The sequence below is a fragment of the Alligator mississippiensis genome, chromosome 1 (genome assembly GCF_030867095.1).
Source record: "Alligator mississippiensis isolate rAllMis1 chromosome 1, rAllMis1, whole genome shotgun sequence".
In the NCBI taxonomy this organism is placed as follows: domain Eukaryota; kingdom Metazoa; phylum Chordata; order Crocodylia; family Alligatoridae; genus Alligator; species Alligator mississippiensis.
The window spans coordinates 327,314,062-327,326,174 of record NC_081824.1 but is presented as its reverse complement, the minus strand read 5'-3'; the positions used below and the strand labels follow the sequence as shown (position 1 = coordinate 327,326,174).

Below are 12,113 nucleotides of genomic sequence, written 5' to 3'. Positions count from 1 at the left end.
TGAATAATGGTGAAAAAAGATCAACACTGCTTGAAAAACTAACATAGTAGGTCACAGACCAAGTTTCTGGTTTTCTGTCAATCACTAGTGTAACTGTTGTCAATCATTCCCCTTTCTCTTGTTTGTGATTTTTGACTGGCCACAAAAGAAACTTTTGTTGGTAATTATAGTCTTTACAATTCATCTGGGTCACAAGAAGGATTTTCATAGCTTGCCTGTGGAATAGCCATGGTATACCCCAAGCTGAGTTCACGTATCTCCAAGCAATTCAAGCTAAAGTTTCCCACGATGATATGAAAGGAAATAAAAGATGCAGACAAATACAAGTCACTTCGAAAAATAACAAGGATGGGAGGAGGGGGGTGGAAGGACAGCCAATATCTCCCCCCCACCCCACCATGAAACTAAATCTGAAAGTGGCCTCTTTGAGAGGGTGTAATTAAACAATGTGTGCACCTGTGCATTTTGAATCTTTGGAGAGCTTCTTTAATTTCCATATTCAACCATGTGTTTCATTTAAATTGACCACAAAGGCTTTAGCAAGATTGTATGCGTGTCAAACAGAAATGTTCTTGCTGAGGATTGCACTGCAATTGGTTAATTCCTTTATTTTTATATATATAATTCATCGGACCCTTGTGGACTTTTCCTCCCTCCCACCCCTTTCTTCAGCTATTCCTCATTTTCACCTTCAGAGATAGAGATTTTGTTGGCTTGCTTTAGTTTGTTTTATCATCAGTGTAAGAAGCCCCCGTTGTTTCACATGTGTAGCAAAAGACATCAGAACTGTAAGTCACATTGCTCATGTACACCCCAAATCTGGAATGAATCCAGAAAAGTGACAAAGCTGGTGACATCAAAAAGAGCATCCCAGACTTGATAGGTAAGCCAGCCAGCTTTTGCTGCAAATTAGTTTCTAGAAGTATCAACATTTCTGAGCAGCCGAGTCCCGTTATTTATTTATTTTCACCAGTTTAGCAGAGAGAGAAAGAGGCTAAAACAACTTTGGAAAAATAATAGCAAAGTTGGTCTATGGAAACCGGCCCCTTTACTGTAAACAGTGCCTCTCTGCAAACTAAGCAGCTGTACAAAGGAGAGACAATGCAGGGTGCCCCCAGCATCATTAAGCAACTTCCCCTCCCCTTGAAACAATCACTTCAATAAAGCAATTACAATAGCATCATGGAGCATTAGAACAAGGAAAGAAAATAACCTTACCAGCTTCTCCTACAGTATACAGCTGAAAAGGAAACACAACCCCCCAGCTGCTGTATCACATGCAATTGGTTTCTCAGAATGAATTGACTGAAAGAGCTATGAAAGGCTAAAGTCTTTCGTACCCTGTGTTTAGTTTCTCCTCTGCTCCCTCTCTCCGAGTCTCCTCACAAAGCCATTCTCCTACTCCCTAATCCTCACACAGGAAAGAGAAGCACACACCAAATGACTTCAGCAGAAATGATTCTCCTGGGGGGTGGGGGAAAAAAGAGATTCTGCTGGCATTCAACCATTGCAGTCTGTTAATCCTCAGAGAGGGTATCCAAACAAACTCGCCTACACACTGTGGTCCTTTGGACAGAAGGCAGAAAACCCCATCCAAACAGCACTTCACAACGAGGAATAAAAGTGCGCATCCCCATTCATCAACCTCTCAGCTGCTAATTTCTGTAATAAATACACCCCTTGGTACCTCTAAGTGTTCCCTATTTACATCTCAGCTAGCACATATTAAAGTATTTAGTCATTTTTTTTAATTAGCTTGCCCATTTCCTAACGATGCTAATGGGCCTAAGATCTTTAAACAAATCATGTGGAAGTCAAATAGATAACAGCGAGGATGAGCTTAAAAAAAAAAAAAAAGAAGCAAAAACTGAATTGACATAAGATCAAACATGAATTAGGAACAATGGAAAAAAAGAAAAAAGCATGGATGGTTCCCTTAACTGCTTTTAATAGTTACAACCAGAGCAAAATATTGCACGCATTTTACTATGGACAAAGACTTGTAACTACATTTGCATTATTTATGAAAAGGGGAAACATTTGCTTTCCCAATCATCCAATTTGAAGACATGCCATAGAAATCTAGCCTCATCTTTATATTTCAAGAAGGCTTAAAATCTTTGTTTAAAAATCTTTTTGTCATTTTAGTTTTAAGGGTAAATTTTGTTCTCCTGAGACATCACAGAATCTCAGAAAAAAAAATACTTGTCACCAAAAAAAATAAAATCAAAGACCTAGAAAAAGCAGATGGCACAATTCTACATCTTAAATGATGGTTATTAGCCTTCCAGTAATAATTTATAAGGCGACTTCCTCCTGCTTGTTCCTCTGCTCAGCAGCATGCCATTTGGGCTTTTCAAACAAAATAAATAGACTTGAAACCACCAACTTTACACACACTAGCACTTACCGAAGCTATTTCAACCTGACACAGGCTTACTTTGTTCCTCTCTGACCCTGTACAGAAACCTGAGGTGATGGTTTGATGGATGAAATCTCTGTTCACAATATAGGTTGTGACTTCATGGCTGTATCTCTTCATTATTGCTCATCTAGAGAAAAAAATAGGGGTGCAGGGCTGTCTTTCACCACACACAGCATGCAGAGCAACGTTAACAATGAAAATGAACCAAACGTAGCTGGTGAAAGCTAGAACTTCTTTTCCTACCTCACCAAAAGTGCATGTGGTTTTTTTTTTCTGCCTTTGTTTTTTGTGTGGGAGTAAGAGGTGACTATGGATGGGTTATAAGGAAAGGAACAAATGTCAGTAGCTTACAACAAACCTTATTTTAGCCTAAAGAACAGTAGTATCAGCAAGGAAGGAAGGAGTTTTGTTTATGACTGAAGAGCACTCGGAATGTAACCTCTGGATTTTTCTTTACCACACTAATTGAATGATTTTACCATGAAACTTGGATAGTTCATTATTTCACAAAGGCCCCAATCCTGCATATCAGATCTGTGGGGCAACCCACTGTAGCAAGGAGAGACCTAGTACAAGTTGATCAGAGTTAGCAAATAACACAAATACATGTTGTTGTAAAACATATTGGGAATGATAGATATATACTCAAAATGTAAATGAGTGTTGGTAATCTCAAGACTTGAAGTGCATATTCCTCACTAAAATAAGTTTAAGGTAATAGTTAATTTGCATAGTTATGTTTACCATACTGGATGCTAATTTCTAAATGCCAAGCTCCTAGCATTTTTAGACCCAGGAGTTGCTGCCTCAATAAAATGTCTAAAGTCAGCTGCTAGCTGATCTGCATTTCTCTGCTTTCTGAATCTATCCTTCAGTGAAAAAGGCAAGGAAGGTCTACTCCAATGAGTAAAGGTCAATCCTGTAAAAGCATGTAATGTTACTCCTGTGAAGTTGGAGTCCCATTAATTTAAATGGCACAACATATTTCCATCTGTCTGTCTGTCTAACTTTGTTACTTATATGACCCCCACTATGATACTACTCAAAGTCCTTGCACTCTTATGTTATCTTCTCAGCAGCCTTGAGGTAGAAAGTGATAATAGTCCTATTTTACAGTTGAAGCCTGTGGGACAGACATACTAAAGCCCCAAACCACTAAGGGAATTAGGTGTGCCAATGCTTAATGCCAATTAAAGAATAAAAACATCTGTGGGCTTTATATGCAATAATATTTTTAATACTTTTTTGCTGCATGCATCCAGATCTAGCAACATTATTTCTTGTGTAGGAAACCAGCGTAAAATTATGCACTTGCTACAGTTAATTTCCACTTATTTTAAGGGCTTAAGTAGGGCTTAAATAGCATGAGGGCCATGTACTGATACACAGTCTGTGGAGAAGTTCATAAAAAAGAATTTCAAAAGCTGCATTTTTGGAATAATTTATCTCCCAACTACACCTTTCAAACTGCTCTCATCAGGTTTTATGGTCCCTGACATCTGGAGCTGGGAACCTATTCTTTGTGAAGAAGGAAATGCCCTAATTTTTTTTTTAAGCTATAGGAATAACTGCCAAAGAACACTTTTATTGACTATACAAACCAGTTTTCCTATTACACAACATGTAATTAGGAAGTGCAATATCACAGTGGAAATAGCTCTACAGATCACAAATAAAAGGTATTTTTCAAATGTGAAAGTGAATGAGCTCCAGCCACTTTCAAAATGATAGTCAATCTTGTACCTAGAAGCCAGTTATGAATTATTCACATACAAAACCCAAAACAAAAACCACACTAATTAAAACACGTAGCACTCAAGAATTGAAGAGCCGAAGAATGTAACTTCCATACTGTCTCACAGCAAAAGCCTGGCGGGAATAAGTTTTGAGTTGGGGAAATGTTCACAAGCTCACCTGTATGCTGAAATAATTTCTCCTTTTTTTAAATAGTAATCATAAGTATATTTCAAATCCCTTTGCCTATGAGCAGAATGGGGTAGGCAATTGCACTGGAAATGACTCCAGCAAAACTAAACATTAGAGGACATGAAGCTCATTGAGAATCACTGGTGTGACTGATTAAGTTATGCTTGTGCAGGGCTTTGAATTATTTTGCTGATCTGCTGCTAGAAAGAAATGTTCGGTAAGTCTACAACACCTGGGAGAAAAATGAAAGTAAGAGAGACAGATAAATTGTAAACAATAAACTGAAGAAAAAATATGTACAAGACCTCTACTATTCACATACAGTATGGTTTAGATATAGTGACAGAATGAACCAGTCTGATATTTATTCCTCACATTAATACCTTAAGAATAATATCTCTGCAAGATGAGTAGTTGATCATATTAGTCACAAAAAAAGCCTTTTAATACTTGAAAAATCCCAAATATTAATGAACAACTTCATTTGACATAATTGAACTTTGGAGTTAATATGGAATAGGGTTTTTTTTAGCCAGGGCTCCCTCCCTTCTCTCTCCCCCCCCCAATTGGGGCAGAATCCTTGCTTGACCTTTGGATTTACTCAGAAAGCTCAGTGGATAATCTTCCCCCTACCTACAAGATCTGTGGTTTTTGTTTGTTTGTTTGTTTGTTTTGGCCTTTCTGAATAAATGCCATTTCATCCACTTTAAAACATTCTCAGCACATTTTGCAATTAGGTTTTCCAAAATAACTCAGATAATTGAAAAAAAAAATAAGTAGAAATGCTATGCAATAGCACAGAAGTGAAATATTCACATGCCCAGGTACTGGTACACCATGGACTACAATTTCACCATTGAGCAAAAACTACTGGGTATTTGAAATCTGCCATTTTTCTTCCAGAGTTGATATGTTTAGCTCTATTAGTTATTATACAGCTTACATATGGTAGGTATATTCAACTGGGGGAATATCTAAAGCCACAGAGTTTGGTGTCCAGTTGCTAAACTTAATCCAAATTTTCCCAAATTGCACTGTTTGCATCTGCAGTTTCAGGTTCTGCCTCTTCTGAAAAATATGCAGCCAGATTTTCTTCTGCTTCCCAGCTCTTTGGAACTGCCTAAATAGTCCCTTGACAGAGCTTTCATCTGGTGCAAAGGCAGCTTATCTGTCTCCTGTGATTCCTCTCCATATTTGGCTTGAATAGGATGTTTATTTGGGAGATAGCTAAAGCACACACATCTCTGGCAATCTCCTGCTGGCATATGGTCTCTTTGAGCTTTGTCTGGCACAGATCAGTTACAAAAATCAGCGAACTCTAGCACCAATTCTGCACATAACCTCATTCTCGTCCTCTCACAAAAAAAAAGAATCCTTGAACTAAGAAAAATTTTGGGCCTTGGATTCAAGCAAAACATTGGTCTACTAACCTTCTCCTATTTTTAATATTTTTGGACCTATGTTACCTGTTAAGACTGCCTTGTTGTATATTCTTCTATTGTCAATCATTTTTCAAATATTTAATATATTGAGCTGCCAAATACAGCAGCTTTCTCCAGATATTAGATAAGATCAAGGAGTCATTCTTCCTTGAATCATAATACTTGCTCTTGATCAGAGACTGTCAAACAAAAAATAGATTATGTCTTGCAGGAAAACTAGGTATTTGCATTATCTAAAGCAGTGGTTCTCAATGTTTTTTATACCAGGACCCACTTGTAAACATTGAAGGCCAGTCCCAAGCCAGTGCTCCTTACTCCCAACCCACTGCCCCCACCCCCAAACCCCAGCCCCTCCAGTGTGTGGGGCAGGTGGTGCATGTCTGGGACATGGGGGGCTCCAAGCAGCCCCTTGCAGGCTGGAACTCTGACAGCCTGCAAGGGAAAAGCCACCGTTTCCCACATTTTTCTCCATTTTTAAAGTTTGCCCATGGATTGAGAAACACTGATATAAGACACAATGAATAAACATCCAGTTTAAAGAAACACCACAATTTAGAAATATCAGAGTTTTGTCATTTAAGGTAGCTTCTTAATTTTCTCAGGGTGCCCTGAACATGTGCCATTCACAGTTGGTGCTGTTGGGCGTTTCAGATCCAGTCAATCATTTATATAACTCACGGTCTTGCAGTATTCTCTTTTACATGTAATGGTCATTGCTACCTGAGAGCTCAAAAAGAAAGCAGTTTGGATAAATATAACTGAAGTGAAGGGAGGCAGGGGACTGATGAGAATGAAAAAGGAGAAAGGGTACTAATAGGAAACAGAAATAAGAAGAGTGAAAAAAAGAGAAGGAGGGGAAATGCAGGGCAAAAAACCCAACAAAGTAAGAATTGATAAGAAGAAGAAAAAATAAGAGCCAGAAATACACACAACACTTCAGTGTTAGTGATAATAAAAGAGAAGTCTTCCCATGAGGACTCTGTGAAAGTCCGTATTTTTATTCTGCATGACAAGTATTTTCATTGGTTTCAGTCCATGTGGGTTCAACTGAGCCTCACTCCTTTAAGTTTTTACCTTGGTAAATCAATCTCAATGTAAAGATTCAGCTAGGCATTGCATCAGGAGTTTGTGTGAATATCTGGATTATCATATCAAGACATAAATCTGCTTGGGCTGCAAACACAGTTTGGGAACTTCAGTAACTGTAGCCTCCATTTAAAAACCAAGGGAAAAAAGAGAATCAGTCATCTTTCCTGTGAATCTCATTTGTTTATAGAGATCTACTTTTAATGGCTGAGATCCTTAGTTGTACTCTTGAGGGAAGAGAGAAGGAGAGTGGTCAAAAAGGGCTGTAAAAACCCCACAACTAGATGGGAAAATACTTCTCCAGTATTGGGTCTATGTGTAAGGTTTGACCTAGAAACTACTATGCAAAGCCTAAGCAAAAGTGAATGTTATGTGACGAATGCCCATCTGCAATGATAAGGAGCAGACAGTCTTAGATAGAGGAAGCTTGAAAACAAAAACAGAATCAGAGGTACTGGAACAAAGAGCTCATTCTAATACTAAAAATCACACCCCGAGGCGGAGAAGATATATGCTAATGAAACATATATGTATGTTAATGAGATACATAGCTAAAACACAGGTATAGAGACATGCTCAGTAAAGAACTCCTTGCGTCACTCCTTTATAACCAATTAGCAAACAAGGATGCTTATGAAGATTCAACCTCTGGTATATAAGGGGCTCAGTATTGAATATGTGTGTGCTTGTCTTGTGAAATTATTCCACTTGCACCTTTTATTGCTAGCAATAAATCTTTTTTATACTTTCACCCCTGGTATCTTTATTGGCCTTTGCATACCGGGCACGAACCCAGACTTGAGCTGGGGCTTAACACATGGAGAACAGCTTAAAGGCCATCTTCTAAGGACTTCCACACAAGCCACAGAATACAAACTATGCCTGAGGCAGGGACACTGAGCTACAGAGGACAATGTCACGGCTGGGCGACATTGTAGAGTTTGGAGGTATTTGTACCTGGGTAGCCTGGGATAGACTGCTAAGCAGCACTCCCCACCCCCCTTCACCAACCCCTGTAGAACAGTCCATGATCTGGATCATAGTCCTCTCTCCTTGGTCTATGAGCCATTTGTAATTGCAGTTTAGAGAAGCATCTGGGAAACTGACCCAGCAACTTTAATAAATGTTCTGATTTTTAAAAAGTAAATCAGAGTTTCTATTTCTTCACAGCAAATAAGAAGAACTAATAAGATGGATGTTTAGGATCATGTAATAAAATAAGAGCCATGTCGTAATGAACTGAGAAAACTCCTCCCCTTATTCTGGATTACGACTTGACACAGAAAACGAGAGAGCACGGAGTCCACCCCAATTTTTATGCAAGATCCATTGCAGACTTGTACATACCGCTTCAGAAGATTTGAGTAATGTGGCGTTCTAGTCACACTGAAGACATTAGGAAAAATATTATTTCAATAACAAAACAAACTATAGAACAAGACAGTCATACACATCATGGCTGCTGGAAACTAAGTCCATTGAGTATACCATGGGATTGGAGCTTTCCTCTGCTCTATCCTATGTGGTCCCTGGGTGCCACTCTCCTGTACCTCTCTAATTCAAGGATTCCCTGAAATTTCCTCCTAGTCTCTCCTTCTCAAGGGTCCTATATGTACTTTATTCCTTAATTCTTCCATGTAAGAGTTCCCCATGACATTGACTCTGTGTACACCCCTCATTTATCCCATCTCAATCTTCTCCTTAGCCATCCATAACCATCCAGGTGCTTTGTGGCACACCTTTCCCCATTTACCCTCTCATTACCCCTTCCTCCCATTTGATGATCTCTTATTCTTTATCCACTGGTAGGCATTCTGTGTTCATCACATTCTGCTTCTCCACTAAATTAGGCAGCTCCAGTCTACCTCCATTTTTCAATTCCCCAGGGGACAGGAGTTGTACATGTCCCCCCTCTTCTAATATCAGGGTCCCCCCAGAAGTGGTTCTGTGTCCCCTATGCTCCCACCACAACAGAGATACTCCCCTACCTCATATGCAGTTATTTCTTCTCTGCGGGCATGAAAGACAAGTGTTCCAGGGTGTCAACATGTGGGAGGGTTAGCTGGAGCACTGGTATGTTGTTAGGTGTTAATGAGTACCATCAACCATGTTACGGCGGGGCCCTCGGAGGGCCGTGATCTCCTTGAGGCCCTCTCACCGCGCTACTCCGGCCCGAGGGCACCCTCCATTCTCGCCCGCCACGTCTTGATGTAATATGTAATAGGGAGGCTGCCTTGTATTTCCTCGGGCCTGTCAGCTCCTGGACCCCTCGTGGGTCTCCCCGTACAATGGGCGCTACCCAAGCGCCCTAGCCTTATGGGCTATGCGTGGCTCCTACCAGCCCCTAATACCACGCCCCAAGCCTCGCAGATGTAAAGGACGTTGTCCAGTCTGTCTCTCTACTGTGGCCCACCCTGGGCTCCCTCTCTCATGCCCAGCCTCTTGCTGGGACTCTGATCTAGCCCACTCTGGGCCTCCCCTGCCAGTGTAGTTCTACTTCAGGACTCTCTAGCGAGCCTCCGGTCCTATGGGCCAACTGCACGGATACCCTCCCTGACTCTGGCTCCCCGCGCTGCTACTCCCTGTCTTCTCAGGGGGCAATCGCAGCGCCCTGCCTTGGTCTGAGGGGGATTGCCGCACTAGCCTGCGGCTGGGCTCGCTATGCTCGTGCGCCCACACTGGGCTACTCAATAACATACAAGGGCGTTCCCCCTCTCTGGGGGCTCGCCGCACCCACACTGGGCTACTCAATAACATACAAGGGCGTTCCCCCTCTCTGGGGGCTCGCCGCGCCCACACTGGGCTCCTCAGTAATACTGCCCCTTTCCTGGGGCCGGGGGGCTATGTCCCCCCCCCCCCACACGCAATCCGGGGTCTCGGTCCCCATCCGCAACCTACGGGTTGCGCCCGCAACCCACTGGCCACGCTCCTTGCCGCCAGCTGCCCACGCAGTGGCATGCGAGCTGCGCCTTCCCTGGCGCTATACAGGGGCTATGTTCCCCCACACGCAATCCGGGGTCTAGGTCCCTGTCTGCAACCTATGGGTTGCGCCCGCGACCTACTGGCTGCGCTCCTCTCCGCCAGTTGCTCACGCACTGGCGTACGAGTAATTGAGGCCTCCTCCAACCCCTACAGCCTCGCCCAAGCCTCCGGCTGTAATAATACAAACACAAAGCAAAACCACAAGCTCCTAGGCTGTAACATAACCACAAGCCACATGGCCATAACTCATTATCCTAGCTCAAGCCTCCAGGGTTATCATGAGTGGTACTTGCAACTTAGGCTCCTTCCCATATCTCAGCCAAGGGAGCTCCTGCCTCTCCGGCTGCTGGCAGAGAACTGCCAGCCTGGCCTCAGCCCTGAGCTTTATAAGGGCCAGGCCCTGCCCCCTACAGGCAGCTGGCTCTGCTTGGTTGCTCCGGCAACCCGCAGCTGCGCTCATTACCTGAGCAAGCCTCAGCTGGGCTCGTCATGTCAGGCCAGGGCACACTCCCTTGCTCCCTGGCAGTTCCTCCTTTCTAGGACCAGGGGTACCGAGGTGCCCTGCGACAAACCATTTGCTTGATCTATAAATAATTGCAGCTGTATGTCAAACTGCACTTCTACTGTGGAAGGGACAAAGCAAGTCACTCCCAATCTCTCTTTTTTGGTTTTCTGATTATCTTCCAAAACAACCAATTAACACCTACAGCATTCCTCACCTCTCATATACAGCATTCCTTGACATTTTGTAATTGGTTGGAAGGGGTGTTCAAATACAACTGTTGGGCAGAGAGCAGGGAAGTGAAATAATTTCTAATGCTAAAAACAGACCACAGGTTTACTTCAGGACAAGGAATTTTATCCTGGGATCCTACATGCTCGTTGTCCCACTTCAAGTACCTGAGAAGTATCTGAATTAACACTTTGCCACAGAACAATCAAGGCTAATTCAAGGTAATTGCCATTAAGATTGTCCCAGCCTGTTTTTGATGGGGGTGAAAACCTGGAACAGTCAGCCCCAGATGAAACTAGTCATCTGTTTGTAGCCTGAAGTGTCACCCTGACTTCAAAATATCCCAGCTAACTCTCTCTCTCTACTCAGAAATAAAATTGTGCTACAAACAAACACAAAAATGCCATTCAGTTCAGTGTAAGGCCTTTGCAAGCTCAGTCAGATTCTGTGGCTTTCTGTGCTTAAACTAAACATGTGCATAAATGTTCACAGGATTGAGGCTTTAGTTTGTGAGCTCTTAGAGAAATGCCTACAACTTCCTTTGTCTGTGGAGTTTCTAGCATGCATATCTCAACAGAATGGCATGCAACTTTCTTCTATGCCTGTGGCATTTCCAGCATACAGATCTATGGACCATCCAAGAGTACAAATAAATAAATATTTACAATAGCAGATGATTGCATCCTTTCCCAGTTCATAAGCCCAAAAGAAAAATAAATATTTTATAAAATATAAATAAATACAGATAACTGGATAGGGGCGTATTTATGATGACATAAAAGCTACGGCATAAAGTAATTCTTATAAATAAGTACTTACCAGAGAAATCATGATTTACATACATCTCTCAAATGTGGTCAAACCTATATTAGTAAAGGCTTCTCATATGAATAAAGTTTTGAAGGACTAGATCCTAATTTTGCTGTAGCATTTGTGTATGCTCTTTCAAATGGTACTCTCCACAATTTTAGCTCACATTTGAGGTTGAGTTTGTTATGAAAAAACCCCCACTTTCACTTGACATTATACAATGATGTGCAATAGGAGTACTGTAGACTATCGTAGATAAAAATGCTTTCACTGATATATGTATATCACCTTTGCTAAACACTGGGAAAATACGATCCTAATAGATTTTCAGAAGAATGAAAGCTAAATATGCTGTACAGATTTCAGAATAAAAATCCAATAGGTGGATGCATTTGAAAGCTAAATGGGTAGCAAAGCCAAGACCCTATGGGAAGTACTAGGTACTCGAGAGAGTGTAAGGGATAGCTGAGAGCTAAATCTGGAACAGTATCTTCATCATAGCAAGGGAAGAAGGCTGAAACTCATACCCCCGCCAGCCCCAGCTTTGAGAGTGAGTTCTAAACATGAATAATATAACCACAAAAGATCCAGGTCTCAGAACCCTAATCATCATTTCTCTTCTTAGCGTCTGATACAACTACAGTTCAAATTAACAGCACATCTTTCATTGACTTGACTTGGACTAGGTTGGATTACTAAATAGGGGAAC

At 41.6% G+C, this 12,113-nt stretch overlaps 1 protein-coding gene across 3 annotated transcripts in view; it reads right to left on the bottom strand.

Moving 5' to 3' along the window:
* The window catches only part of MID1 (midline 1), a 400,427-nt gene that overhangs the window by 275,389 nt on the left and 112,925 nt on the right, over positions 1-12,113 (bottom strand). Inside the window, exon 1 of one of the 3 annotated variants that reach the window (XM_059720923.1) lies at positions 1,341-1,362. The exons of the other annotated variants lie outside the window; for them this stretch is intronic. The gene's annotated coding sequence lies outside the window, so the exon portion shown is untranslated. Of the gene's footprint in view, positions 1-1,340; positions 1,363-12,113 lie in introns of those variants that run through there. 3 annotated transcript variants of the gene reach the window in all.